We start from the raw sequence: 27,751 nt of genomic DNA, 5'->3' as shown, positions 1-27,751 counted from the left end.
GTCTACATCTCAATTTGGATGAGCCACATTTCAAGCACCCAGTAGCCCCATGTGGCTGGTGGTTGCTGAGTTGGCTAGTAGAATTCTACATCATCTCCCAGAGGTTTCCCAGAAGGATTGAGCTACAATTGCCTACAGTAGTAACCTTTTCATTAACATACCCCATGTTGGCTTCTATTGCTAACCTGTCTTAGTTCCTCCTCCTCAACAGGGGTTCCTAAAAGCACCTCCAAAATAAATGTCTACTTTTGGGCATCTCTTCCTGAGATAGGCAGTCATGAGAACAGAGGTGCTCCAGAGAGCAGTACTAGAACCCACAGATAAAAGTACCAGGAGAGACATCACTGCAGCTATTGATTAATTAGTTCATTCGTTCAAAAATATGTGTTGAGCTCTTGCTGTGTGCCATGCAGTATGTTGGGCATTGTGCAAAAGGGGAGTGGGTACAAAAGTCCCCATCGCAAGGGTTGTCTAGGCAGATGCAGAACGACTGCTTGGTAGGACAGCTCCACAGGACTTCATGAATTAGACTAGGATTTTGATCACGTGCTGTTTGGCATCCTTCCAGCCCATCAACACTGCCTTTCATGATTCATCTGAGCCTTGGGGAAGCTTCTCACGTTGTTAATTGCCTGTATCCCATGGCACGCTGCTCCCTAAAGCTGCAAATCAAGGTTTTTGTGACATTTCTTCTCTAGCAGTGACTTGTGATTAGGTTGTTGTTCCTAAAAAAGGTCCATCCCTCATCATCTTTGCAATTTCCCCTTGATTTTCTTGTTTGGCAAATTGCAGTTCTCCAGATAAAGACTGGTTTGGAGTCTACTCACTTTCCCCCTTCATTACTCAGCCGGAAAACACACCTAAAACTCCTGTTGCTGGGACTTCAGAGACCATCTGGTTCAATGCCTGCATTTCAGAGATGGAGAAACTGAGGGCCAGGAAGGGGAAATTGCTTGCCCAAAGTCACATGGTAAAATAATGGTACTGCTAAGATGAAAAGAAAGTGCCTGGGGTCTCTATCCCCAGTCATCTCTATCCCCATCTCTTGGCCTCAACCTGTCCTGGCCCATGGGGCTGGCCCAGCACAGGCCAATGTTGTGAGTATACACACATCACTGGATGGGATGTGGAACCTGCTCCAGGAAGGAAATGTTTCTTCTCGTGATGGAAGAGAATGTTCTTGGTCCTGAATTGTCCTGAGGCTTTTGGAGGTGGCCACACAGTGGTTAGGGTGAGTCAGAATATCACCTTCTCTCCTGACTCTAGCTGGGTCTCCTGGCTGCTCAGAGTATCAATTTACACTTCTTCAAAGTGGGAATGGTGACCATAATCACCATGTTGCCTCAGTTTGCTTTGGTGATAAAGGACAAATAAATCCTGTCTCAGCCCACAAGGTTGGGTCTCTGTTGAACTTGACCGCCTCTCATTCCAAGCTGTGCATTGGTTTTTGTACCCAAGCCTCTCCGACTTTTTCTCAGTCCTTCAAACATGCTGTGCTTTTCCTGCCACTGGGCCTTTGTCTATATTGTTTCATCTGCCAACAACACTCTGCACCACCTTCTCTCTCTGTCTCTCTCTCTTTCTTTTTTTTTTTTTTTTTTTGAGGTGAGGGTCTTACTATGTTGCACAGGCTGGACTTGAACTCCTGGGCTCAAGCAATTCTTCTGTCACAGCCTCCTGTATGGCTGGGATGACAGGTGCACACATCTGGCTGTCTTCTCTTTAACTGCTCATCTACTTACTTCTTACTCATCCTTCAGATCTTAGCTCAAGAGTGACTTCCTCAGAGAGGTCTTCCTGGACTGCTCGGATGAGTTAAGGCTCCCTGTCATATTATATCACTGCACATCTCTCTTTAGAGCATCTGTTGCAGTATTTAGTGACACCCTCATTGGTGCGATTAGGTGATTTTTGTCTGCCTCATACACGAGACAGTAAGCTCCACGAGGATAGAATGACTGTTGTATTCCTGGCACTAAGTACAAGACCTAGGAGATAGTAGCTGCACAATAAATATTTTCTGAGGTTTGAATGTTGAAAGCCTTTTTGCAAAACAATTGTTCCCCTAATCCTTCTAGTCACCTAGTAATAGAAGTATTATTATTACACCTTGCGGCAGAGATGGTATTACTAACCAGATATTCCATATGTGGTCTTATGCTTCTTGGCTCCCTGTTTGTTCTTGCAAACAGCATGCAATTTCTTTTCTTTCCTTTTCTTTTTTCTTTTCTTTTCTTTTCTTTCTTCTTTCTTTCTTTCATTAGAGGTAGGCAGCACCAAGTGCCTACTTCTGGCTAACAAAATCTGAGTAGGGCTCATGCATGTCACTTCTCAGATAGTCAGAATTCCAGTCTAATGCAGTTCTTCCCTTGCCATGTGAATATGGAAACCTTACATTCCAGGTGTTGCAGCTACAAGGTAGAGGAGACTCTGGTTGCCCATATGACTCTGTAGAGCACTGCCTTTCACAGGCTCACTTTGGTTATTTATCATGAGCAATAAATCAATACTTGCAGTATAAAGGCATCGATTTTTGAGCTTGTTTGTTACATAGCATAGCACTTAGTTTATCCTGACTGATACACTCCCAAGAAAACTGAGCCCCAGAGAGAAGAAGTGGCATGCTCAAAGTCACATGGAGTTAGGGTCAGAACTGGGATTCTGCTTCTGTTGGTCTCAGGTGGTGGTGAGGACAATGGTAACAATTCATTGAAAACTATAAACTGCTGTGTGAAAGATAAGATTTTCAAGGTGTTCTTCCAAAGGTGTCTGGTCTAGGGGCTCCATGCTCCACACTTTGTTGGATGGGGAGCAGTAGTGGAAATGAGGCTGTAGAGAGGCTACCATGGACCTGCTGGTCTGGAGGAGCTTGCATTACCCTCCAAGTCTGAGCTTCTTGCCTCATAAGGACCACAGGGGTAACCGGTGGCTATGGCCAGCTCTTCTGCCAGTATTGGCCTGTTTCTCCTGCAATGGAATTGTTCTGTCGTGAATACCACAGAATCTGATTTTTTGGGGGTCAGCTAGTCCAACTCTCTATTGGACGTTATGTCCCCTGGACCACATACCAGGCCAGTGGTCATTCAGACTTTGTGGAAAATACATTCTGCACTTCCAAATCAGACTGGAGGTGAGTCAGCTACCTAAACTAGACCTCAGACTTCCAGCCTCTGCCTCTTCTGCATCTCCAACTCACGCCCAGCTCTCAGAGCAGACAGACTGGTCCACCAAAGGCTTCTTAAAAGAAGTGAAGTGTGGCCGGGCATGGTGGCTCACGCCTGTAATCCCAGCACTTTGAGAGGCTAAGGAGGATGGATCACAAGGTCAGGAGATCGAGACCAGCCTGGCCAGCATGGTGAAACCCTGTCTCTATTAAAAATACAAAAAATTAGCCAGGCATGGTGGCGTGCATCTGTATTCCCAGCTACTTAGGAGGCTAAGGTAGAAGAATTGCTTGAACCCAGCAGGCAGAGGTTGCAGTGAACTGAGATCGCACCATTGCACTCCAACCTGGGTGACAGAGTGAGACTCTGTCTCTAAAAAAAAAAAAAAAAAGGGAAGTGCGTTCCAGGCAGAAGAAATATTATAGCTTGAGCAGAGGCATGGAGATTTCAGCAGGGACAAAAATCAAGAATGAGTATTTTTAACATCTTCCCTGATTCTGTGGGGAAGAATTCTGGTCTACTTGGTCAGTTCCTGGGTTTACTTTTGTTATTTAGAATCCAGGTAGAAATGGAGAGAAGCACTAAGACGTGAGAAGGTTAAGTTGATCTACCCAATAAAGAACAAATATGAGAAGAGATGAAGGGGGTGAGAAAGAGAAGAACCTCATGGTCCGGCATTGAGAGTGGGTGAAGGAGAGAGGGAGTTTTGGGTAAATGCCGTGTGTGGAATATTGAAAGCAGCAGTGATAGGAAAAGTTTTAAAGATGTTTGTGGCTGCGTGTTCAGAATGTACTTCTCCCTTTGACATTTCTTTGAAAGATTGAGTAATATTTCAAGTATTTTGAATTACTTTTGAGTGTTGGCTCTTTCTTACAATATAACGCTGTCTGAAGCCTGGCCCACATGGTCCACATCCACATTTGGGTTATATGATGGCATTAGACTTGGGAGGAGTTAGTGTCAGGATCCTTAGGGGTGATCAGGGTAGAGAATGACGATATGTGAGGCTGTTGAGGAGGATGAGTGTCTTTGGAGCAGTGTGAGATCTACTCATGGTCCCTAGGTCACCAGGTCCTGGTGCTGTGTTCCACTGTGAGTGTAGGGAGTAATAGTAATAACAATTGCCCATATTTATTATACACTTATGTTGTGCCAAATCCCTATTAACCTCAGAGAAAGCACCAGGTTCGAGAAACTGAAGAAGAGACCCAGAGCCAGCAGTTGAGGCATGGAGTTTTATTAGGGGCTTCCTAACCGGGGAGAGAGTCCAGTGGCAGTGGGTTGGAGAGGAGACTGCCTTACATACACACATGGTGCGGTGGTGGTGGGCTGGACAAGACCTCCACCTTACATACATCCCAGTGGTGGTGGGCTGGATGACATAACCACACAGCCAATGATGGCAGGCTGGGCAAGGAAACTGCAACGGCTTGCAAACAGCATGTAGTTTATATTGCATTTTCTCTCAATCCTTATTTCTATTATCAGAAAGACAATGCTCTTTATTCTAAGGAGTTAGGGGAAAACACCTTTTTTGTGTGTGTGTACATAGTAGATGTATATACTTATGGATTACATGAGAAGTTTTGATACAGGCCTGCAATGCATAATCACATCAGGGAAAATGGGGCATCCATCCCCTCAAGCATTTATCCTTTGTGTTACAAACAATCCAATTATACTGTTTTAGTTATTTAAACATGTACAATTAAATTATTTTGGACTATAGTCACCCTATCGTGCTAGCAAATACTAGGTCTTGTTCTTTTTTTGTTTGGAGATACAGTCTCGCTGTGCCGTCCAGGCTGGAGTGAAGTGGCATGATCTCGGCTCACTGCAACCTCCACCTCCTGGGTTCAAGTATTCTTGTAGCTGGGATTACAGGCATGTGCCATCATGCCCTGCTGGTTTTTTTTCACATTTTTAGTAGAGACAGGGTCTCACCATGTTGCCCAGGCTGCTCTCCAACTCCTGGATTGAAGCAATTCACGCTCTTTGGCCTCCCAAAGTACTGGGGTTACAGGTGTGAGCCACCATGTCTGGCCTTACTCATTTTTTCCATTTTTTTTGTACTCATTAACAATTCCCACTCCCCACCCCTCCACTCTTCCACTCCCCTATCCCTCAAGTGGTTTTTATCAAAAAATCAGGCAATATATTAGCATTTTCACTTAACTCTCTTCCCTTAATGACCTCTACCTGGCAAACTTCATTTATCCCCAAACTCGGGGCCTCAATCCCTGTACAGCCTGTGTTCCATAGGACAGACCGGGGGCTCAGATGTTTATCAAAGTCAAGGGATGAATCTCTGGGTTGACCACTCCCGAATTTCCTAGCTTGGAACACACATTCAGGTGCATCTGCCATACAGGGTCGTCCTAATGTGTGCTTAATGTTCTCAGGTGCATTTTCCCTATAACTTGCTATGTGTATGGCAGGTTCCTAAGAGCTTTACCTATATGATCTCAATAATCCTCACAATAATGTAATGAAGTAGGTATTACCATCTTCATTTTATAGATGAAGGAGTTGAGGCAGAGAGTTTCAGTGATATGCCGAAGTTAGTTCCTTGGAATTGGTGGAGCCTGTATTTGAATTCAGGTAGTTAGTAACATAAGGATCAAAGCTATTGTTTTTAAAGAGAACAATGACTTTGAAAATCTTCGTAAGATTTTTCTTATCCTTTTCTTTCTCTCCCCCCCTTCTCTCTTTTGTGAGGGATTTACCATAGCATTATGTGAATTTATTGGATTTATAATATGGTTTACAGAGGCAACAGTTTTAGTTAAAGAAAATTGGTTTCCTTTTCAAAATGTCATGATTCTCATTTTCTCTCAGCATCTTAGGCTTTTTCAAGCTCCCCTTAGCTCACAAGTCATTCAGGAGCATGCTTCACAATTAGAATGCTAGAAGCCCTCACACGCCAATTGGAGTTTTGTTATTTGTTCCAAAGGACACTTAAACCCAGGAGTTGCCTGTGACAGGGGAGGAATGAGTGAGAGCTAGAGGGGATAGAAAAAGAAGCCAGTGTGAAGCTGTTGGACATCTCCACGGATGAGGGGCTGCATTCATCCATCCATAAACCATGCACTCACCTGTTATCTACCCTTCCAAAGGTACAGACATCCTCACCCATCCCTGTATCCATCCATCCAACCATCCATCCAAATCCTTGTATATCCTTTTTCCCTTTTTTCTTTCTTCCTTCCTTCCCTCCCTCTGTTGCTCATTCCCTCCATTTTTCTTTTTCCTCTCCTTTTTTCTCTCTCCCACCCTCTCTTTCTTCCTTGTTTTCATTGATTCATTGAATGACTAAATCATTCTTTTAATAAACATATATTGAGCACACACTCTATTCCAGGCACTGTGCTAGACAGAGGCTGAGGATACAGAGATGAGTAAGTGATAGTTACTGTCTGTAAGGGGCCTCTAATCTAGCAGGGAAGACAGAAATGAGAGTGGACACATCATAGTAGGGAACTACAAGTGCTATGAGAATGCTGGGAACCAAGAAACAAGGGAAGCCCAAGGAAGGGAGGTTGAAAATGTAAAATTAGTCTCCAGCTTAGGGTTTGGGTTCTTTCTCTAGCACCTCAATGGAGTGGTGCCCATCCTATTTCTCAAGAATCAGCCTGGAATGGCTGACTTGCTACAATTTGTTAAACATCTTCTCTATGCCTAGAATTGTCCTAGAGAGTTAACAAACACCTATATCTAGTATTACCTACAACCCTAAAGAAGTGAGTTTCTCAGAAGTTAAGTATTTTTTCCTCCAAGATTACACAGAAAATGAGGAGCAAAATAGGAACATATAAAGTGGAAAGAAAGGTTGGGAACTGGCACAAGTTTTGCCTTTGATGTGGGTTAGGTTCTGGGAGAACTGACCTGGAGCAGATGGGGACCCAGGAAGTTCAGTCCAATGGGATAAGCACACGTGTCCAGAGTGTCTCAACCAGCTATTGGTGCACAGCAAACAACTCCCCAAATTCCTGGTCACATAGCTAAGGGTTACTGGATGTTGGGAGATATTGGTTGGGCTTTGAACTGTGGATCTGGCTGGGCTACACTTCTCAACGTGGATCTGCTCAGATCCACTCCACATGGGTTCATCCTGGATCCCAGGCTGGAGGGGCAGTTGTTATCTGGGGCATGTTCTTCTCACGGTAGGTCACCAGAATGCAAGAGTGCACAGCCCAACTCTACAAGCACATGTCAGGCCTCTTCTTGTATTAGGTCTGCTAACATCCCATTGGACAAAGAAAGTCCTCAGGCTAAGCCTGAAGTCAAGGGTCAGGGCAAGTACACTTCATCCATCATGAGGCCAGAGCAAATCATATGAGCAAATCGAACATCTGTGAGAAGTATGTCTTTCCCAAGGAGAAGGGTAGCAAAGAGTGAGTATTCTTAAACCATCATCTGAAATATCCACAAGAGGTGGCAGCAATTCTCAGAGTCCACACAAAGGCTGAGGATGAGGCAGAAGACAGCAGGTGTCCCAGCAACAGGTGTCTGTCAGCAGTCTGGACAGGTGGCCGGCATCAGGAAAGTCAGGTTCCAGGAGCTGGGCCTAGGCCACTAGGTTTTTGAGATGTGGGTTCAGTCCTGTCCATACGGAACTGGAGTCCAGGAACAGAAAGGAATCAGTCTCCTCACATAACCTGACAGGGACTGAGGTAGAAAATGAAGAATTGGCCTTTCCCCTGCTAGATGTGCCTAGAGCTCCCACCTTGGTATCAGTTTAGCTCTCAGAGCTTGGGCCAGGGGTCAGGGCCAGACTGGAGCTGCCTGCCATTGCTGATGCTTTTGGTTGAGCCTGGCTTTGGGACAGGGGCAGGGATGGGCTCATAAAGAGGTGGGCCTGTGGCCAGAAGTAGGCTGGATGGACAAGACATGTGAGTATGGAGGTCTTACATTCCAGGTGGACCACTGGAGAGAGAGCTAGGGCCAAGAGGGGTGATGCAAGAGAATGTAAGGGCCGGATCCTGAAGGACCTGGAATACCATGCTCAGGGGTGTGTACTGTCTCTAGGGGTCACTGATGCTCACTGAGGATCTGAAGCTGAGAAGAGATGTCATTGGTTGTGCTTTAGGAGCTTGCTACTCAAGGTGTGGTCCAGAGACAGTGGCATCAGCAACAACCTGTTGCTTGTTAGAACTGCAGTGTCTTGAGTCATACCCCAGGCATACTGAATCAGAACTAATGGGATCATCAGGTGATTCCCATGTACATTTACCCCTTTCAGCCAAACTGAAAGGTAGGAGAGCACGGACCTCCCAACTACCAAGTCTGCTCAAGACTTCTGACCCCAACTGCAAGGAGGTAGGGTCCAACTATGAAGTTAGAGTAAAGAGTCCTCCTAAGACCAACCTCACTTCTGACACCAACTGTAAGTTCAGGAGGCTTCCTAAAAGCACGCTAAGGTTTCAGTAATTCTCTAGAAGGACTTGCAGACCTCACTGAAAGCCATTATATTCACGGATATGGTTTATTGCAGGAAAAGGATACATTAAAATCAGCCAAAGGAAGAGATGCATAGGATGGAGTCTGAAAGGGCTTCAAATGTGTAGCTTTCATTGCCCTCAGGATGTGCTAGTTTCTTTCTCAGCATTGAAGTGTGACAACGTGGATGGTGTACTGTGCCAACCTGGGAAGCTCACCTGCCCTTTGGTGTCCAGAGTTTTTATTAGAGCATCATTATATAGGCATGACTGGTTGATGGCCCACAAGGGTGAACTCAATCCCTAGCACCTCCCTAGAGAGGCCCATCATGAGCCACCTTGGTAGCATAAACAAGGTGTGGTCAGAGGGGCCACCATGAATAACACAGTCCAATCACTTAGGACATTTCAAGGGTTTAGAGGTTACCCCCTAGGAGCCCGGAAAAAGGTCAGACCTCTCATTGGGAATGGCCAAGTTCTTTGCTATATAACATTAATGCTTCCTTCTTGGATGCCTCTTCCCCTTAATAAGTTCAGAACAGAATTGCATATTTTAGGCTCTCTATCTCTGATTATTGAATTTCTTCCCTCCTTCCCCTATTTCTCCCCCTCCAAAGCAGGGCTTCTAGCCTTTTTCTTCTGCATAAGCCCACGAGCAATCATCAGTTTGGTGAGGCCTCTGAACTTCTGCTCTGTATAAAGACTTTAAAGGTATAAAAAGACATAGAATTCCAAACGAAATCAATTATATTGAAATAAAGTTATCCAAATGTTAAGAAATTTGTGATATTGTAATAAATGTGCTTTTTGTTAGCACTTTAAATAGCAAGCTAGCAGAAGGTTTAATAATTACTGTGATTTCAAAGTAGTGTTAAATGTAGATATTTAAAAATACCTGATTTATGTAGCAACTGTTAGGTGATATGAAAATATCCGTGGATTTTATTGGTGAAAGCCCCAGATTCTGCTACTGCTACTGTGGTTTGTTGTCTACATTCATAATGCAAGAAAATGCTAAATTTCAGACCATTAGTGAAAAAAAGAGGTAACTTCTTTTCCTGTTCAAGTTCATAGATCACTGAATTCTATCCATAGACCTGTGCACCCCAGGTTAAGAAACCCTACTTCAAAGTCTTGAATGACATGTACTTATTTTTAATGGGACACTGAATGAAAATTTGATTTGTTTTGAGAAATTTTCGAGAAGTTTGAAAGAGTCATTGAGATAATTGGAAGCACCCTGGAGTTGCACAAAATTTGAACCAGGACTTGATATGCTGGTGTCTGATGGATTTTGTGGATAAGTGTTAGTGGAGAGATTGATGACCTATAATCCCTTCATCTGAAAAATTTACATTATGTGATATGGCTCAAAGGTGGGCTTGGCTTTTCCAATGATCAAAAATGGCATTTTAAATTTATTCAACCCAAAAGCACTGGCCTAATGCCAGGGTGAGGATGGAAGAAAAATAAATGAAAGTTAAGAAAAGCTGAAAGAAAACCAACTGTGCACAGCCTTTGGGAAATCCATTTGCAGCCACCAAGAGTCAGCGAGTCCATCTGGAGAAAGCCAACATTTCCACACTATTCAGGACAGAAAAAAAATGGATGAAACCCAAGAGCAAGACTAATGTTTGAAGAAACGGCATTTTCAGCATGACCTACAAAGATTTTGATTATGTTAATTACTTTCGGAATAATTTTCACTGGCACTGTAAAACCTTCCACTCACAGAAGGGTTTTCCTTCTCTGTTCTCTTTTAGGGATATGAAGGCAGACATTGACTGTTGGGTGCATGCCAGTGCTGTCAGAGTGGAGTGTTCCCTGAGAGGGCAGGGGCTGGGAATCCTTTCATATTTCTATGTAACTCACAGGCAACAGGCTCTTGGAATGGGTCCCCTTTGGGGTCAGACCCAGTAGGGATAAAAGCCTTCTGATGGGGTTCAGAAACACTCTTACTAGAAGTTTTTGTTTTTGAGACGGAGTCTCACTCTGTCACCCAGGCTGGAGTGCGATGGCGTGATTTTGGCTCACTGCCACCTCTGCCTCCCAGGTTCAAGTGATTCTCCTGGCTCAGCCTCCCGAGTAGCTGGGATTACAGGCACGCGCCACCATGCCCAGCTAATTTTTTGTATTTGTAGTTGAGACGGGGTTTCACCATGTTAGCCAGGGTGATCTCGATCTCCTGACCTCATGATCCACCCACCTCAGCCTCCCAAAGTGGCGGGATTACAGGCATGAACCACCAGGCCCGACCTTTTTTTTTTTTTTTTAAGGTGGGGTCTTGTTCTGTCACCCAGGCTGGAGTGCAGTGGCACAATCATAGCTCACTGCAGCCTCAAACTCCTGGGCTCAAGCAATCTTCTCACCTCAGCCTCCCAAGTAGCTGGGACTACAGGGGTGTGTCACTGATATGGTTTGGATCTGTGTCCCCACCCAAATCTCATGTCGAAATGTAATGAGTGTTGGAGGTGGAGCCTGGTGGGAGGTGATTGGATTATAGAAGTGGATTTCCCCTTTGGTGCTGTTCTTGTGATAGTGAGTTCTTGTGAGAGCTGGTCATTTAACAGTGTGTGGCACCTCCCTTTCTCTCTTGCTCCTGCTCCAGCCATGTAAGAAGTGCCTGCTTTCCATTCACCTTCTGCCACGATTGTACGTTTCCTGAGGCCTCTGCAGAAGCCCAGCAGATGCCAGCATCATGCTTTCTGTACAGCCTATGGAACCGTGAGTCAATTAAACCTCTTTTCTTTATAAATTGCCCAGGCTCAAGCATTTCTTTATAGCAGGGCAAGAATACGCTAATAGAGCCACCATGGACTAATATAGCTTCTTATCAGAAGTTTGAGAACGTGAAGGTAAGAGGGAACATTCTGCCTTGCTGGACTCTGGCAGACCTGCTGCTTCAAAGTCCACCTGACTGTGGCAATTTAACATCTGTGTCACAGGAAACTTCCTGAGAACCCAAGGAATAGCAGCTAGGAGCCCTTTGGGGCATAAAGCAGACACACACTGCCCTGGTATAGGGCTGAGCCCACCACACAGAGCCCAGGCAGAGATGTTCTTGGTATTGGATGGGGCACTGAAGGGAGTGTGTTCCCCTTTGAAAGTTGGGTTATACCTTAAATACAGCATGTTCAAGATGAAACTCAGAATCGCTCCCTCTTCCTTACTCTTCTCCAAGGGAGTAGTGAAGCAAGAATCTTAGCTGTGATCTTCCTCTTTAATCCCCATATCCATTCCATCAGCAAATCCTACCTATTGTCTTTGAAACCTGTCCACTTCTTTCACTCCATGTCTACTACCATCACTCTTGTCCCAGCCATCATCATCTTTCTCCAAGAGTCTAAGACTAGACAAAGGGCTTCTCATTAATTTCCATGACTCACTCTACCCCATTTAACTAATTTTCCTGTTTAGCTCTCATGAGGAAAGGAGAGAAAATGCATTTTTTGGTATTCATTATATTTCAATTCTTTAATTCATTCAATAAATATTTGTGAGTACTACATGCAACAAGCTCTGTTTTAGGTCTGGCAAACTGGGACATGTAATCTTCCTGTCTCTCGTGCTGTTGAGTGTTATCTTGGAATCATCTCCAATTTCAGAGTCTCTGTTCTCCGTAAGTGATAATCATTGGGATTTTTTTTAGACAGATAATCTACATCAAAGCTTAACCATTTTATTTTTCATGGGTGATAAAAATTTCAAACAGAAAGAGAAGTTTGGAAAGCAAAAAGACCAAGGACTTGCCACCCAATATGAACAGATGAGCACATTTAATCCTATTTGCGTGAAATCTTTCTCAAAAGATAAGTCAGATGCTTCTGTTATTGCTGAAGTCCCCTTTGTGCTTCTCCTGATCCCATTCTCCCATTCTTCCAGCTGGCCACTCCCCTCAGGTTGATATATTCTTCCTGCATATGCTTTAATATCTAAATTACATATGGATGTATTTATAACCTCTCTCTTTGAATCTGTTAATTTAAAAAATTAACATAAGTGATGTCATGCTATAAATATTCTGCAACTTGCTTTATAAAATTCAAACATTATGCTTTAGAAATTAATCCATGCTGATAATATAGATCAGGTATATCCATTTTAATGGCTGTATAATATTCCAGCTTATGAACACATCACAATTTGCCTCTGCATTTCTCTCTCTCTCTCTCTCTTTTTTTTTTTTTGCTGTTGATAGATAAGTAGGTCTTGAATTTATTTTGTAAACAAGACCTGTTCTATTTATCTTTTCATTTAGGAGGCCAAAATCAGAGTCAGCTTGACTTCAAGGACTCTGTTTTCTTAGTCTCCAGGTCTCTGTGTTTCTCTGTTGAGGGCTATTTAAGTTGGTACTATTTTTGATGACAGATGATGCTGCGGTAAATATTTTGATTCTTCTCTCCATGAGCACATACATGGGATATTTGTATATTTTCAATCTTTACCAGATACTGACAAATCACTGTTCAAGGAGGTTAGCTTCTGATGTGGTAGGAAAGCTCTAGAATTGAGAACCAGGAGACTTGGCTATAGTCCAGTTCTGGTACCAACTCCCAGTGTGATCTCAAGCTTTCCCTCCCTTCTCCAACTTTAAGATGAAGGTCTGGACCAGAAAATCTCTACATTTCCTTCCTCCTGAGCTAGTGAAAGAAATGTTTTGTAGAAAGGTCTTCTCCCCTGGGAGTAAAAAATCTCCCCAAGGTGGGGTTGCTGTAAACCCTAGAGAAGGGTTTATTGCATAAGGCAGTTGTACTTTTTGAGTTCCTACCAAGCGTTGGGCATGGTTGTTTTGCACTTACCTGACTCAGGAGATTAACCTGTCTTCCCAGGACCACAGAGCTGAGAAGTATCACAACTTGGACTTGAACCCTAGTCTGAGGGATTCTAAAACCCGAGTTCTATTATCATACAAGCTTTTTCTGCTTTGCCACAGGGCAAGTTATTTTCCAACATCCCTATCTGGACTGTTGCAATGGCATTATCCTTGGGAGTCTCAGTGGGTAGACACTGTAGATACCAAGGAGACCCCGCTCTGTGCAGAGACTGAAGCCCAGGCCCTGCCCAGAAATTCAGAGCTGAGCCTTTAGAAATGAGGAGCTAGGCTAAGAGAGAGCCCTCCTTTGGAGGGAAGATAAGGAACAAATGAGGCTGACCCAGAGGCTGAGGACATCACAAAGAATGAACTGTGAAGGCATTTATTCTTCCACTACAGATAATGAACCAGTGAGGAAATGGCATCAATAAGAAGCAAATTAAACATCAGCTCTACTTAATTCGTAAGCACAGCTGCCTGCCTTCCTGTGTTCAATTTCAGACTCACATTATGAATTGCCTCCCTGGAGAAACTAACTCCCTCCCCCTTGCAAAAAGGCCTTGAGCCAATAAACCAACTTTTAATGGAGTGGCATCTTTCAATCAAAGGATGGCAACTTATCTCTGGGTCCTAGCTCTGCGGTGACACAAACTCTCTGAGCTGCCCAACCTCATTCAAGGTTAATAATTAAGGTATAATTGAAATGAAATTAATTGCAATAAATGTGTAATTAGCACAGCCATTGATTAAGGGCATTTGAAACACGGTCTGTGCATAAGACATTGATTGCCATGCTTTCTTTGATAAATGTAATTGCAATGATATCTTTTGTTACTCTAGAAGGTCTTTTCTTGTGTAATGAATTTCTACAGGAAGGACTGGCCTTGAAGCCATCAGGCTTCCTGAAAATCAGAGATATAAAGAGAATATTCCAGGCCCCAGTCCTGTTGAGCATGAGCTTTTTTGCCGAGATTTCTAGTATGATTTGTTTCAAGGTGGCTCCCTAGCCTATACGGTACCTTAGTGCAAGAGGAAAGAAGACATCTTTTCTGTTGGGAAGACCCAGCCCAGGCCAGGATACACAGCTTGGCAAGTAGAACACTGGCTGGATTTGAACTCTCACTGTTCAATTTAGCTGGTACCTTCATGCAGTGCACAACTTTTACAGCTGTATGTAGCAAACTTGGTATCCTTTACCATGTAGGAGGAGTCAGGAAGGCAAAGCCAGACCTTAATGGTTTGCACTTGCCCCAAGAGCAAAGTCTACAGGTCTTGATTCCCCTCCCAGCTTTCCCTAGCTACGTGACTGATTGGATGCTATGCCGAGATTGACATTTGGAATTCTGGTACTTCAGAAGTAGCCACATGGGAAAGAGAGTGAGACTGGGCTAGGTTTGGCCTGGTGGAGTGTGGTGTAATTTGGCACAGGATTGAGCAGTGGGCAGTCCGTGGTCTTAACCACACTATCAGAGGGGGCACAGTGACCTCAGATCAATCAGGCTGGTATTCACATGCAGGGGTCAGATGCGGCAGGTGGGCAGGACTTGCCAGAGGAGTTGGTGGGCAGCAGTGCTGGAGGTCGCGTGGGTGCTATATATTGTAACCCCCACTAAGTTATAAGCTGGGACAGGTGCTTTGAAGGTGTGCTGGGCACCTTCTGTTTGCCCCTCCAGATCTATGCTGTACTGTCCCCTTCCCTTCTCTGTGTCCTGGAGGTGATCACTGTGGATTGCGTCAAACAGCCATTCTGTCCTCTGCCTTCAGGTTGTACTGGGCAATGGAGGCCAGGCAGAAAAATAAATACAACTGGTGTATTTATTCCCCCAGATCACTGGAGGTTTACTGAAGGCCTCAGTTCATCTTGCAAAATTCAGTCTCGATACTGGTCATCTCCCCCAGGAAAGTCTTCTTCTTCCTGGCCTTAGCTCCTTATGGCCAGCAGTCAAGTTGCGCCCCAACAGAGGAGGGAGCAGAGCCATGCTGGGCCCTCTGAGGTCCACACAAGGAGCCATTTCTTCATCCTCATCAGCAGATTTAGAATAAAGTTTGTGCCTCACACATGCTATTGTTTCCATGGTTACTGTAAAGGCATTCTAAATGTAGATGATTCTATAATAAGCTGGAATGACTCTTTTGGGGAAAAAAAGTTTTTGACCCTCTTCTTACAATGAATGACTCAATGACCCAACGGGTGTGGTGACTGCACATGTCACTATGGAATGATGCATTTGGGCTGTGGGCAGTAGTCAGATGCCTTCAGAGTGCCCCTTGCCACCATCTAAGGCAAAGCTCTTGTCTTGCAAATGGAAAAACTGAGGCCCAAAGAGGGGAAGTGACTTTCCCTGAGTTCCATAGAGAGCTGAAGCCTGAACCAGGACTAGCTGCAGGTCACCAGGACAGGGTGTCCCTGGGGAAGGAGCCCTGAACTTAACATGAGAACGACATGAATATGCACCTTGCCTTTTGGAGCCATAGTTTTTTTAACCTGTGATATTATTTGTATTAGTTGGTATAACTCATGCTGGTTGCTGTAACAAAAAACTCCAACATCTCAGTAGCTTTTCAAGAGTAGAAGTTTTGTTTGTTGCTCATAGCATAGTGCAATTGGGCATTTGATGGATGACCTTCCATGCTGGGACTCAGGCTCATTGCAATTTTTTTTTTTTTTTGAGACCGAGTCTCACTCTGTCGCCAGGCTAGAGTGCAGTGGTGCGATCTTGGCTCACTGTAATCTCTGCATCCTGGGTTCAACCGATTCTCCTGCCTCAGCCTCTCGAGTAGCTGGGACTACAAGTGTACGCCACCATACCCAGCTACTTTTTGTATTTTTAGTAGAGACAGGGTTTCACCATCTTGACCACGATGGTCTTGATCTCTTGACCTCATGATCTGTCCACCTCGGCCTCCCAAAGTGGCAACTGTACCATCTCTAAAGATCTTGAAGTCATTCAGTAGATCATCTTGCATTTGAAGAGCAGATGATGGCCGGCCTCCTTCTGTTAGGAGGCTACCTCTGATGACAAGGCTGGTGGATCCATAGGAGGGAACATGGAAAAAGTTGTCCTCCAGCCAGGAATATCTGCTTGGATTGCTATATTTGGGGATTGATTTATTACCTGCCAAACATAGCCTACTCTGACTAGGCTGAAGGTCTCTGAAACAGTGCAAGAAGTTGGTTTTTCTCTTAAGGACCTATCCAAGCCTTCCAGTTCTACATGGTTCTGTCACCAGCTGCCACATTGCAGCTCACATTTTAGGGAGGACACAAGTTACAGGGGAAAGATGAGAAATTTTGAAATCATGCAGACCTGAAATTTTGAAATCATGCATTTTATCTTTGTCTCCATTCCTTGTTAGCCATGGGATCTTGGGCAAGTTATTCACCTTCTCAGAGTATCCCTTTCTTTATTAAAAATGGGAGTAATTAATAAAGCTGTGAAGATTAAATGGGCTAATGCAGAACAATGTCTGTTCATAGTAGATGTTCAATAAATACACTCTTTATTACCTTCTTAGTCTGATCCAGAAATGTTTTTAGGACCTGGAAGTTGCTGGCCCTTCAAAACAGTGACGACTTATTCCTCCATACCAAGCCTCATTTTCTGCATCTTCATCTTTTTTTATCCTTGTCCTGATAGCTGTGTGTGGAGTCTATTCCATAAGAGAAACTCCATCTTCTTAGACTTTTCCTACCACTCCAAGCTCTGCACCCATCCTACAATGCTACCAACTCTAACAGGCCTGAGTGGGAAAGGCTGGTAAATATCACTTAGGACCCACAGGGCTGAACCATGCAGTTTTTTGGAGGCCATTAGGTGACTGGATTTTACTCTAAATGCAACAGAAAAACCACTGAAGAATGATACATGGAAGAAGAATGACACAGTTTACATTTTAAAAGAGATGCTTTTCCCCTTCTTGCTGTATAGAGAATGAATTGTAGAGGTATGAGAATAGAAGCAGGAAGATCTCTTGGGGTGAGGCAGTAGCTGGGAATGAGAGAGGTAGACAGATTTAAGAACTGTTTAAGAGAAGAAATCAATGAGACTCAGTATCTGAGAAGCTCTCCCAGAACATAAGGATCTGAAAGTAATGAGAGGGAAGATGAAGGAGATGAAGAGGAAACAACACAGACTCAAAACCTAGAACATTGTTCCAGCAGCAATACTAGCAGTGGTGGCAGCCGCAGCAGAAGCAGCATCTAACAGTGTAGTTGCAGAAAGCTTAACTGAGCTAAAGAAAGACTTGAACCTGCAGATGGAAAGCCTTACCATGAATTTAACATAAAGAAACCATCCCCTCATCACCACCTGGGAAAATTTTACATTTCAAGGCTGAAGAAATAATCCTACAAGTACACATGAAAGTAAACATTTAAAAAATAAGAAAGATCCAACTGCGTTAACAGCAAATTTCTCTGCAACACTGAATACAGAAGAAAATAGGACATCAAAGCTTTGAAGGAAAAGTTATCCAAAAATTCTATGGCCAAGCAAGAGGTCATTGGTATTGGAAGACAATTTAAAAACATTCTCGGCTGAGTGCGGTGGCTCATGCCTGTAATCCCAGCACTTTGGGAGGCCAAGGTGGGCAGATCATGAGGCCAGGAGATCGAGACCATCCTGGCCAACATGGTGAAACTTTGTCTCTACTAAAAATAAAAAAATTAGTTGGGCGTGGTGTTGCATGCCTGTAATCCCAGCTACTTGGGAGGCTGAGGCAGGAGAATCGCTTGAACCCAGCAGTAGGAGGTTGCAGTGAGCTGAGATTGTGCCACTGAACTCCAGTCTGGTGACAGATCTAGACTCTGTCTCAAAAATATCTCAGATATGCAGAGACAGGGACTATACCACTTGTGTGTGTGTGTGTGTGTGTATATATATATATATATTTTTTTTTTTTTTCCTGAAAAATGCACAGGAAAGTGCATTTCAACATATCAGGATTTGAAAAAAATACTTTAAGAATGAGAAATTGAGTATTTCAGTGGTGAGCAGTAAGAGTTTAAGTAGTTTGAACCTGGAATAAATCTAAATGTATTGTTAAATGGAAAGCAACTGTCATAAATAATCCTAGAAAATAAAAATAATCATAGCTAGTGTTTAGTGAGCACTTTCTATATAGTGGGTGCTAAAAGCTTTACCCACATGAACTCATGTATTTCTCATAGCTTTATGAGGTGGGTAGTTTTAGAACCCCTATTTTAAAAACGAGGAAGCTGAATGGAGAGAGGTTAAGTAATATCCCTAAGGCTACACACACATGAATCTAGGAAACATGACTAATTATACTTCTTCCCATACATACAGGAAAGAGGGCATAAGAAATATAAATATGGGGCAAATCTTGCAAGCCTATGAAAATAAAAATTTGTATAGGAGGATGTTCAGGTGGAAGTTCAAGCAAGCTACCCTCCTACAATAAACATAATACTCTTGAAAGAAAAAAAGCTTTTTTAAAGTTTGTATTGTTTGACCCAGCAGTTCTACTTCTATAAACATATCCTAAGAAATAATCAGTAATATACCCAAGGTGTATGTAGGAGGATATTCATTGCAGTGGTATTTATTATGAAAAATTTAAAAGCAACAGAAATGACCAACAATTTATACTTAGTTGAATTCAGTAAATTTTGATATTGAACATCCATATGATGAAAAATATGCAGTCATTCAAACTGTATTGTAGAGGGGGACCTGGAGACATGTATTAGGATATAGATTCAGCTACTATTAAGAAGACCCAATTTGTAATGAAGCAAAGAAAATGGGAGTTTCTTCCTCATTCATAGTTTGGAGATGGTCAGCCCAGGGCTTGTAGTACCTCTGCTCCATGAGGTCACTCAGGGCCCCATTCTCTTTATATTTTGTTCCCTTGCCTTCTATCTTGTGAACAGTCTATTTTGTCATATCAGCCCTCCGTCTCGTTATCAGTCTGTTTTGTTATCCGTCTATCTAGCTTGTTATCAGTCTTCTTCTGTCCTGTTATCTTGTAGAACATGATCCAAGACAGTCCACAGTTTGTCTTCACTCCCTTTAGCTGGAAATAGCAAGAGTGGGCAATGGTGGCATATCCCTTTCCTTCAGTGCAGTACTCCCATCCCTTCCGCTGGTGAGAACTTGGTCACATGGCTCCATCTAGATGGAAAGGAGGCTGTGAAGTAGGGTTTTTAAAAAGAATTGTGGAAAATCATAAAACACTTTGATGGGTTCTGTTACTAAATAGCAAATGAGCACAAATAGCAGTCTTTGATTCAGCACAGAAACATTTTTACAACATACTTAGAAAAAACAGGACCAGTTTTACATGTCTGTGTGCACTCATAAATAGAATTCCTTTTCTATAAAAACAGTGGTTATCTTTGAGAGTTGGGTTTGTGGATGACTCCAATTTCTTCTTGCTTTTATTGTGAAAAAAATTCCCATTTTTTTTTACAAATTAACATTTTCACCCCAGTAATAAGAAAAACCTCACCATTTGTACATTAAAAAGAAGTAATTTAGGAGAGAAAGCAGTGCCTCTTGTGGGCTGGCAGCCGTCTATCTTCTCGGATGTTTCTCTGCTGGGCCCCTTTTGTTGGTGGATCTTTTGGTTCTCATGCAAAGTAATAACATCGTCGGGTCTGTGGCTCAGATGTAAAAGCCCAGTGGGGGCTGTGAGTGAGTTTATTTTAGTTTGATGCAAGGCAGTTTTCCAGTAGGAAGAAAAGCCTCAGAAGTGGCTGCCAGTTCAAGGGGATTGTAGCAGGACGAGTGGCAGACAAAACTCCTCAGACACCAAGTTACAGAAGGAAGGGGTTTATTCGGCCGGGGGCGTCGGCAAGACTTCAGTCTCAAGAGCCGAGCTCCCCAAGTGGGCAATTCCTGTCCCTTTTAAGGGCTTACAACTCTAAGGGGGTGCATGTGAGGGGGTCGCGACTGATTGAGCAAGCAGGGGGTACGTGACTGGGGGCTACATGCACGGGTAATTAGGTCGGAACAAAACAAGATATGCATTTTCACAGTGCATTTCTATACGATGTCTGTAATCTATAGATAACAGAAACAATTAGGTCAGGGGTCGATCTTTAACTACCAGGCCCAGGGTACGGCGCCAGGCTGTCTGCCTGTGGATTTCACTTCTGCCTTTTAGTGTTTACTTCTTTCTTTGGAGGCAGAAATTGGGTGTAAGACAATATGAGGGGTGGTCTCCTCCCTTAGGATAATTAAGAGTAGGTCTCTGGTTCTCTCAGGAAGGAGAGGTTCTTGCTTCAAGATGGGGAAAGAAGGGCTGTTCAACAAAGAATGGGTGCCAGAGGACAGCGCAGGAGACAGGAAATAGGAAGTACTCAAAGAGGCCATGATTCTCATACAGCTTCGATGAGTGGAGAACACCAGGGTTCTTGGTCCTCACGCCAGTTTAGATAAAATGACATGGACACCCATGCAGTGGTTTTAAGGAGCAGAGAATTTAATAGGCAAGAAAGAAAAGAAGAGATGGCAGAAGGAAGAGGCTCCTGCGTACAGAGACGGGAGGTTGGTGGTGGGGGGTCCAAAGACAGAAAAGGAGGTACCCACCTGCCACGGAACCTGCCATGGAAACCAGCCAGGTATATGTGCAGAGTCTGGAGGAGGCGGTGTCTGATTTGCATAGGGTTCAAGGCATTGGTTTGACAAGGCATGTCATTCACGTAGCCCGAGAAAAAGCTGGCCCTTCCACCCTAGCCTTTCAATATGCAAATGCCAGGCACCGTGTTCTACACACGTGGGGATGTGTGGGGGCAGCCATGCTGCCAAGAACATGTGAGGCAAGGGCAAGAAGGCCGCTGGAGTCGCCATGTTGGGTGGACCCAGTTTCTAGTGGCCTATATTTGCATATGAAAGGTTGCCAGACTGGCTCTAAGAGCCAGGACTTTACAAGAAACTTTTCCAGAGATGCTTTAAAAAATGAAAACTTCCCAAGGACTCCTTTTCCTTTCTATCTGCCTAAAATAATTTCTTAATAACTCCTACAACAATTCTAGGTCCTTCTGCTTCTTGGAGCCTGAGACGGTGAGGGTTTAGGCAAGCCCTGCTTCTCCCTGGGGCCCGGCTTCTTACCTGATATTCCACAGAGTGGGGCAGTTTGACTCCTTCTCAAAGCTTTGATGGACTGGTTGTTAGTGAGGCCTTTGGTCTCAAGAAGGAGGTAGAACGGAGGAGTGGCAGCAGCATGACCAGGTGAGGGCTTCCCTCGTGCTCGGTGACTGTTTCCCATGGGTCAGGTGAGGGTTTCCCGCATGTCAGGTGAAGGCTTCCCATGTGCTGGCTGAGGGCTTCCCATGTGTCAGGTGAGGGCTTCCCACATGCCACATGAGTACTTCCTGTGTGCCAGGTATCGTTCAGTTCAATGATGGCCCAGGGTCCAGAACTGCACTTTTCTAACTGTGTGATTGTAGATGGTACTTACTGGCTCTGTGCTTGAGTTTTCTGTGAAGTGGGACAGCACAACCTCTACCTCACAGGATGAGAGGGAGGGTAATTGGGCTAAGGCCTGTGAACTGAGCAGCATGGTACCTGGTGCAGACTAAGGCACTGTATTCATTTGCTAGGGCTGCCTAATGAAGTACCACAAACTGGTGGCTTAAACAACAGAAATGTGTTTTCTCAGTACCAGGTGCTAGAAGTCTGAGATCAAGGTATTGGCAGGGTTGGTTCCTTCTGAGAGCCATGCTGGGAAAATCTGTCTAAGCCTCTCTCCTCCGCTTGTAGATGGCCATCTTTTCCCAGTGTTTACACCATTTTCCTCTTTTTTTTTTTTTTTTTGAGATGGAGTCTGGCTGTGTCACCCAGGCTGTAGTGCGGTGGTGCAAGATGATCTCAGCTCACTGCAACTTCTGCCTCCCAGGTTCAAGTGATTCTCCTACCCCAGCCTCCTGAGTAGCTGGGATTACAGGCATGTGCCACCACACCTGGCTAATTTTTGTATTTTTAGTAGAGATGGGGTTTCACCATGTTGGACAGGCTGGTCTCGAACTCCTGACCTCAGGTGACCTGCCCGCCTCAGCCTCCCAAAGTGCTGGAATTACAGGCATGGACCACCGCGCCCGGCCCATTTTCCTTTTATGTGTCTCCGTATCTAAATTTCCCTTTTTAAAAAATGGCACCAGTCATACTGGGTTAGAGCCCACCCTAATGGCCTCATTTTAACTTGATTACCCCTGCAAAGACCCTGTCTACAAATATAGTCACATTCTGAGGGGGGTCCATCTTCAACATCAGCTCTAGGTTATGCTGCTGCTGCTGGCCCATGAAATAGCAAATCTCTGAGTAGGAAATTTTGGGGGGTAGGGTACACATTTCAACCCATAAAAATCACCTATAATATCTACAGCAGAATGCTAGAAATATTGGTCGCTATTATTCCCAGGGATTCTCATGAGCTTTGACATCCATGCTGACCCAGCCAGCTCAAGTTGTCATGGAGCCGAGTTCCTGAAAGGGAACAGCAGCATCTTTCTTGCCCAGGCCACATTAGTAACATTGCTGTCTGTCTCCCAGGGCTCCATCCCAGACAGCTCAATGTGTCAATAGTCTCTGGAGCGCTGGTCAGCTTCCATTCCATAGGGCTACCCCTGTTCATCTCTGCCTTCCTGCTGAGAGCTGGAAAAATGCATTTATTGTATCCATTTATTTAGCAGTGACTTCTGTTATGCTTACTATGCACTAGGCATTATTCTAAGTGCTTTACAAATACTAACTCATTTAATCCTCCTAAACACTACGAGGTTTCCCAGATGAGGAAACTGAGGCATAGAGAAGTTAAATAACTTGTCTGAGGTTTTATGAGCAGCTAGTGGTACAGCTGGGATTTGAACCCAGGCAGAGTTTTGTTCTGAACAATTACACTAAGAAGCGCAAATAATGAGGGAGGAACACAACTTTGCAGCCAGAGAAATGTTAGTTTGAATTCCAACCAATGAGCAGAACTAGAAATTTCCATCACAGCCTGTTTCACTTGAAGCTTTTCGAAGAAGAATAGGCTTATTCCCCAGTTCTCTTGGTTGTGTTTCATTATGTATTCGAATCCTCAGCTGATGGCTGGAGTGGACATGTGACTTCAGGGTGCCTCTGTCTGTTGGCTGGGACCTGTGACTGGTGTGGCTAATTGGATTTCTCACTCAAGAATTTGGCTAACAGACTTAATGAGGATGGGGAGCCGAAACGTTTTGGTAAAGAGGCCTTGGTGGGCTGGACTGGTTGTCTTAAGACGTGTGCACACGAGTTAGAAGGCAGAAGAGGACAGTGTAGGGGAAGGAGGACTGCCTTCACAGGTGAGGAGAATGGAGCCGGGCATAGGTGATACAGAGATGCCTCATGCTAGAGTAGAGGTTGTCCCTGGGCGAGAGAAACACACACACACACACGCATATGCACACAGGCACACACATGTACATACGTGTACACACATGCACATGCACACACGAGCACACACGTACACACGTACACATACATGCACGCATACCTGCATGCGTACACACATGCACACATGAGCATACACATACACATACACACACATGTACACACACGTGCACACATGCATACACACACGCACATGCATGCACACACATGTGCACTGCCAGTGCGCCTTCTATTCACTGGGCAGGTGCCCCATCCCTCAGGCTGCTGTGAATGTGGACCACTAATGCCTTATAGTTGTCCCTTGTCCATAGAAATCCTTGGCCTAATGGCATTCAGGCCAGGTTGGTGGGTTCAACCTCCCCCAGCAAGCCGCTGCCAGTGACTGGCTGACATGGGGCACAAAAGACCAGCCTCCTTATCTCAAGAGGGGACCAACTCTGTGGTGCCATTTGTACCTGAGCTCCCTGTGGCATCAGGATGAAGTTGTTCTGCACCTGGGATGACATCCTAGCTTGGCTTCTTTCCCTTTCCTTGTCCTGTTTCCGCCCCCCCCCCCCCGCCTTCCTCCTGAGAGCCTCCATGAGTAAATTACTTGCAGAAGAATCCCCATCTCAGGGCAAGAAACAGACAGGTGCTGTCCACTTTCAGGCTCCTATGATTTGGTCTTCTTGTGTTTCCTATCTTAGGATTACTGGGTAATCTTTACAACACCACCTTTTTGCTTGAGTTAGCATGAGGTCTCTGTTTCTCGCAGCTAAACAAGACCTAATTGCACGAACTTGGTAAAGTTACTCAACCATTCTCAGCCTCTCTCCATCTGGAAAATGGTGCCTATTCTCCTGACTTCAGCACTTGCTTTGATGACTTAATAAGAGACTACACGGGACAGCTTCCAGCATTGTGATTGGCTTGCAGTAGACACTCTATTAATAAGTTCTAGTTTCTTTCACAATATTATCTTCCTATTTGTTTTCCTGCCTTGCTCAAGTCTATTCAGGCTGGGGAAGCATAAAAAGAAAACATGCCAGCGGGCTGTATGATTTTCAAAGCACCATGGAAATGCATGTTCAAAGATGTATGCATTTGGAGTCCCAAAGACCTAAGTTCAGCTCTCTAACCTGTTGCTTCTCAAATTATAATGAACATGCGAATCACCTGGGGAGCTTGTTAACCTGTGGACTCTGATGCAGAAGGTCTGGGTGGAGCCCGAGGTGCTGCCTTTGTAATATGGCTCCAGGTGATGCTGATGCTGCTGGTCTATGAAATAGCAAATCTTTGAGTAGCAAAACTCCAGGCTCTCTTTTTTGATTGCAGAGTCACTTTTTTCCTCTCCAAACAACCTACCTGAATGGCAGACACTTCCCTTTCCATTCCACTTTGTGCATCCTATGAGATGTGGTTCCTGCCAGTAAGAAGCTCTCAGTGTTTGAGATGGCTGGGAGGGCCACTGTAGAGCTAACTGTAGGGATGTGGGAGTCTGGGGAGGAACACTTGCTACCAGCTCTCCTACCAGCTCTCCTGCTCCCCTCCAGCACTGCCAGTTAATTCCCTGAGAACTGCAAACATTTATCAGAGAAGTGTCACTTTTCACCAGGCCAGGGGCCCTTGACTGGAATTTTTAGGGGTTCAGTTGCAGCTTTTGTGCCTAAAAGTACCTCCATCGTTACTATGCAGAGGACATCAGGGAGGTCTCCTTGGAAGAGATGGGCTGTTGGCTATTGGTCTGTCACTCTGCACGGGTATCTCCTGATTCCTACCCATTTACTCCTTTGAGCAAGGACCACATTCCTAGGCTCCCAGAGCTGCTACTCACCTGCAGTCTTATCTCCTGTTGCCTGGGCTCTGGCCCAAGTATGCTGCCTTCTGGATAAGACCATCCACACCTGAGTTCATTGTGTTCCTTTGGCCATGGCCTTGGGCCTCCCAGCTCTCTAAAGATTAGAGGTCCTGTCCTGCCTCTTACAGATCCAGGGCTTGTTTTGATGTTTTGACTATAATGAGAAAGGTTCAGGCAGTTCCAGATATGAGAAAAATATTGTGTTATTTTCATAACATTTAATGAATTTTCTCCTTTCATTATAATCCTGGCCAAGTCCCTACAAACATTGCCCTTTCCAAACTGAGATTGGTTTTCCTTGTTCATTGCTGCCAGCAGCTGGAATAGGGTTCCTCCATCTGCCGTTTTCTCCTTTGCCATTCTCCTTTCTTTGCCCATCTTCTCCCCTCGGGGCTTGGAGAGTGGCGATATTGTCTCAGAAAGACCACTGTTGGCCGGAGAAGTCGGGGAGGTCTCCTGGTCTGCTGGTGCATCTGAGAGTTTTCACTTACAGCTTAGAAGTAACTGGGCAGAGAAGAAGCCCCTTGATTGACTAATCCTTTCTTTAACATGCACTGAGGATCCAGGTGTTCCAGGCATGGCTCTAGGAACTGGGGATACAGCAGCAAGCAGACATGATTCCTGCCCTGACAGTATAGCTGGGTGGGTTACACTTTCTCTATCAATGGAAGTCCTGTGCATGTGCGCGCGCACACACACACACACACACACACACACACACACCAGCCTTCAACTTCGTTTGTGGTCGGTCTAACAGATTTCACTGTTCGAGCAGCAGTAAGTGGAGGAGGTATGCGTTGCAGGCCTGACTGGAGTTTTTAGGGGCTTGATTGCATCTTTGGTGCCTTAAAGTACCCCCCTCCTTCCTATGGAAGCTGTATGGGGGTGGTGACCTGGACTAGGAGTCAGCCAGGCAATGGGGGATAGAGCGCTGAAGAGTATTCCTGGAGGAGGAACTTTGCTGCCCTCACTATGGCTGGGGTACTGCCTGTAAAGGGGATAGGGCAGTGGGCAGGGAGGTGGGCAGCAGAGGCACAGCATGCAGGGCTGTGGAAAGAAAAGATTTTGGACTTTGTCTTAAGGTCAACAGGAAGCCCATGAAGGATTTTTAGCACAGACTGACACAATCTGATCAGTGTTTTTGAAACATTTCCCTGGCTTCTGTGTGCAGAAAAGGCTGTTTGTAAAAGGCAAGAAAGGATGTGGAGGACCAGTTAGGATACTGTGTGGACACCCAGGTGACAGTGAAGGCAGAGAAGAGGCCACAGAACTACAGACAGATTTTAGAATTAGTAGGATTTAGCAGTTGTTTAGACGTTGGGGGAAAGAGAGAGGAGACATGTAAAAGATTCTGATCTGAACAACCAGCATGAAGATACCTTTTTTTTTTTTGAGAGATAGAGTCTTACTTTGTCACCCAGGTTGGAGGGCAGTGGCACAATCTCAGCTCACTGCAACCTCCACCTCCCAGGTTCAAGAGGTTCTCCTGTTTTAGCCTCCCAAGTAGCTGGGATTACAGGAACGCACCACCACGCCTGGCTAATTTTTTAATATTTTTAGTAGAGACGGGGTTTCACCATATTGGCCAGGCTGGTCTGGAACTCCTGACCTCAGGTAATCTGCCTGCCTTGGCCTCCCAAAGTGCTGGGATTACAGACGTGAGTCACTGCGCCTGGCCAGATGATACTGTTTACATACAGAGAAAATGCCAAAGAAGGAGAAAGGAATTTTGGGGGTAGGAACTGAAGGAGAAGTGCTTGAGTTTGTTTTGGAGTGCCTGTAAGACACACAGATGGATAGCTGGCTGTATGAGTCTAAAATTCAGGAAGGAGATTGCTCTAGACAAGTGCTGCTGGACAGAACTTCATGTAATGTTGGAAATGTTCTGTATCTGCTGTCCAGTGTGACCACTGAGCACTTGAAATGAGTGAGGACAGTGAGATTGTGAAACTGAACTTTAAATTTCATTTAATTTTAATTGGTTTAAATTTCAATGTAAATAGCCACCTAATGACTAGAGGTTCTGTACGGGACAGGGCAGCACCACAGGGGTAGGCTCCTGGCTACCGTATTAGACAGCATAGCTGTCTTTCCCTGTGACTCTTCTTAAAAAGAATTTT

At 44.6% G+C, this 27,751-nt stretch overlaps 1 non-coding gene across 1 annotated transcript; it reads right to left on the bottom strand.

Annotated features, from left to right (window-relative positions):
- Positions 1 to 12,788: 12,788 nt before the first annotated feature.
- LOC116270885 lies at positions 12,789 to 12,915 on the bottom strand. Its single transcript, XR_004179190.1, has one exon.
- Between the last annotated feature and the right edge of the window lie 14,836 nt (positions 12,916 to 27,751).

This window comes from Papio anubis, chromosome 16 (genome assembly GCF_008728515.1).
Source record: "Papio anubis isolate 15944 chromosome 16, Panubis1.0, whole genome shotgun sequence".
In the NCBI taxonomy this organism is placed as follows: Eukaryota; Metazoa; Chordata; class Mammalia; order Primates; family Cercopithecidae; genus Papio; species Papio anubis.
Note: the sequence above shows the minus strand (reverse complement) of the source record. Positions and strands in the feature narration are given on the sequence as shown.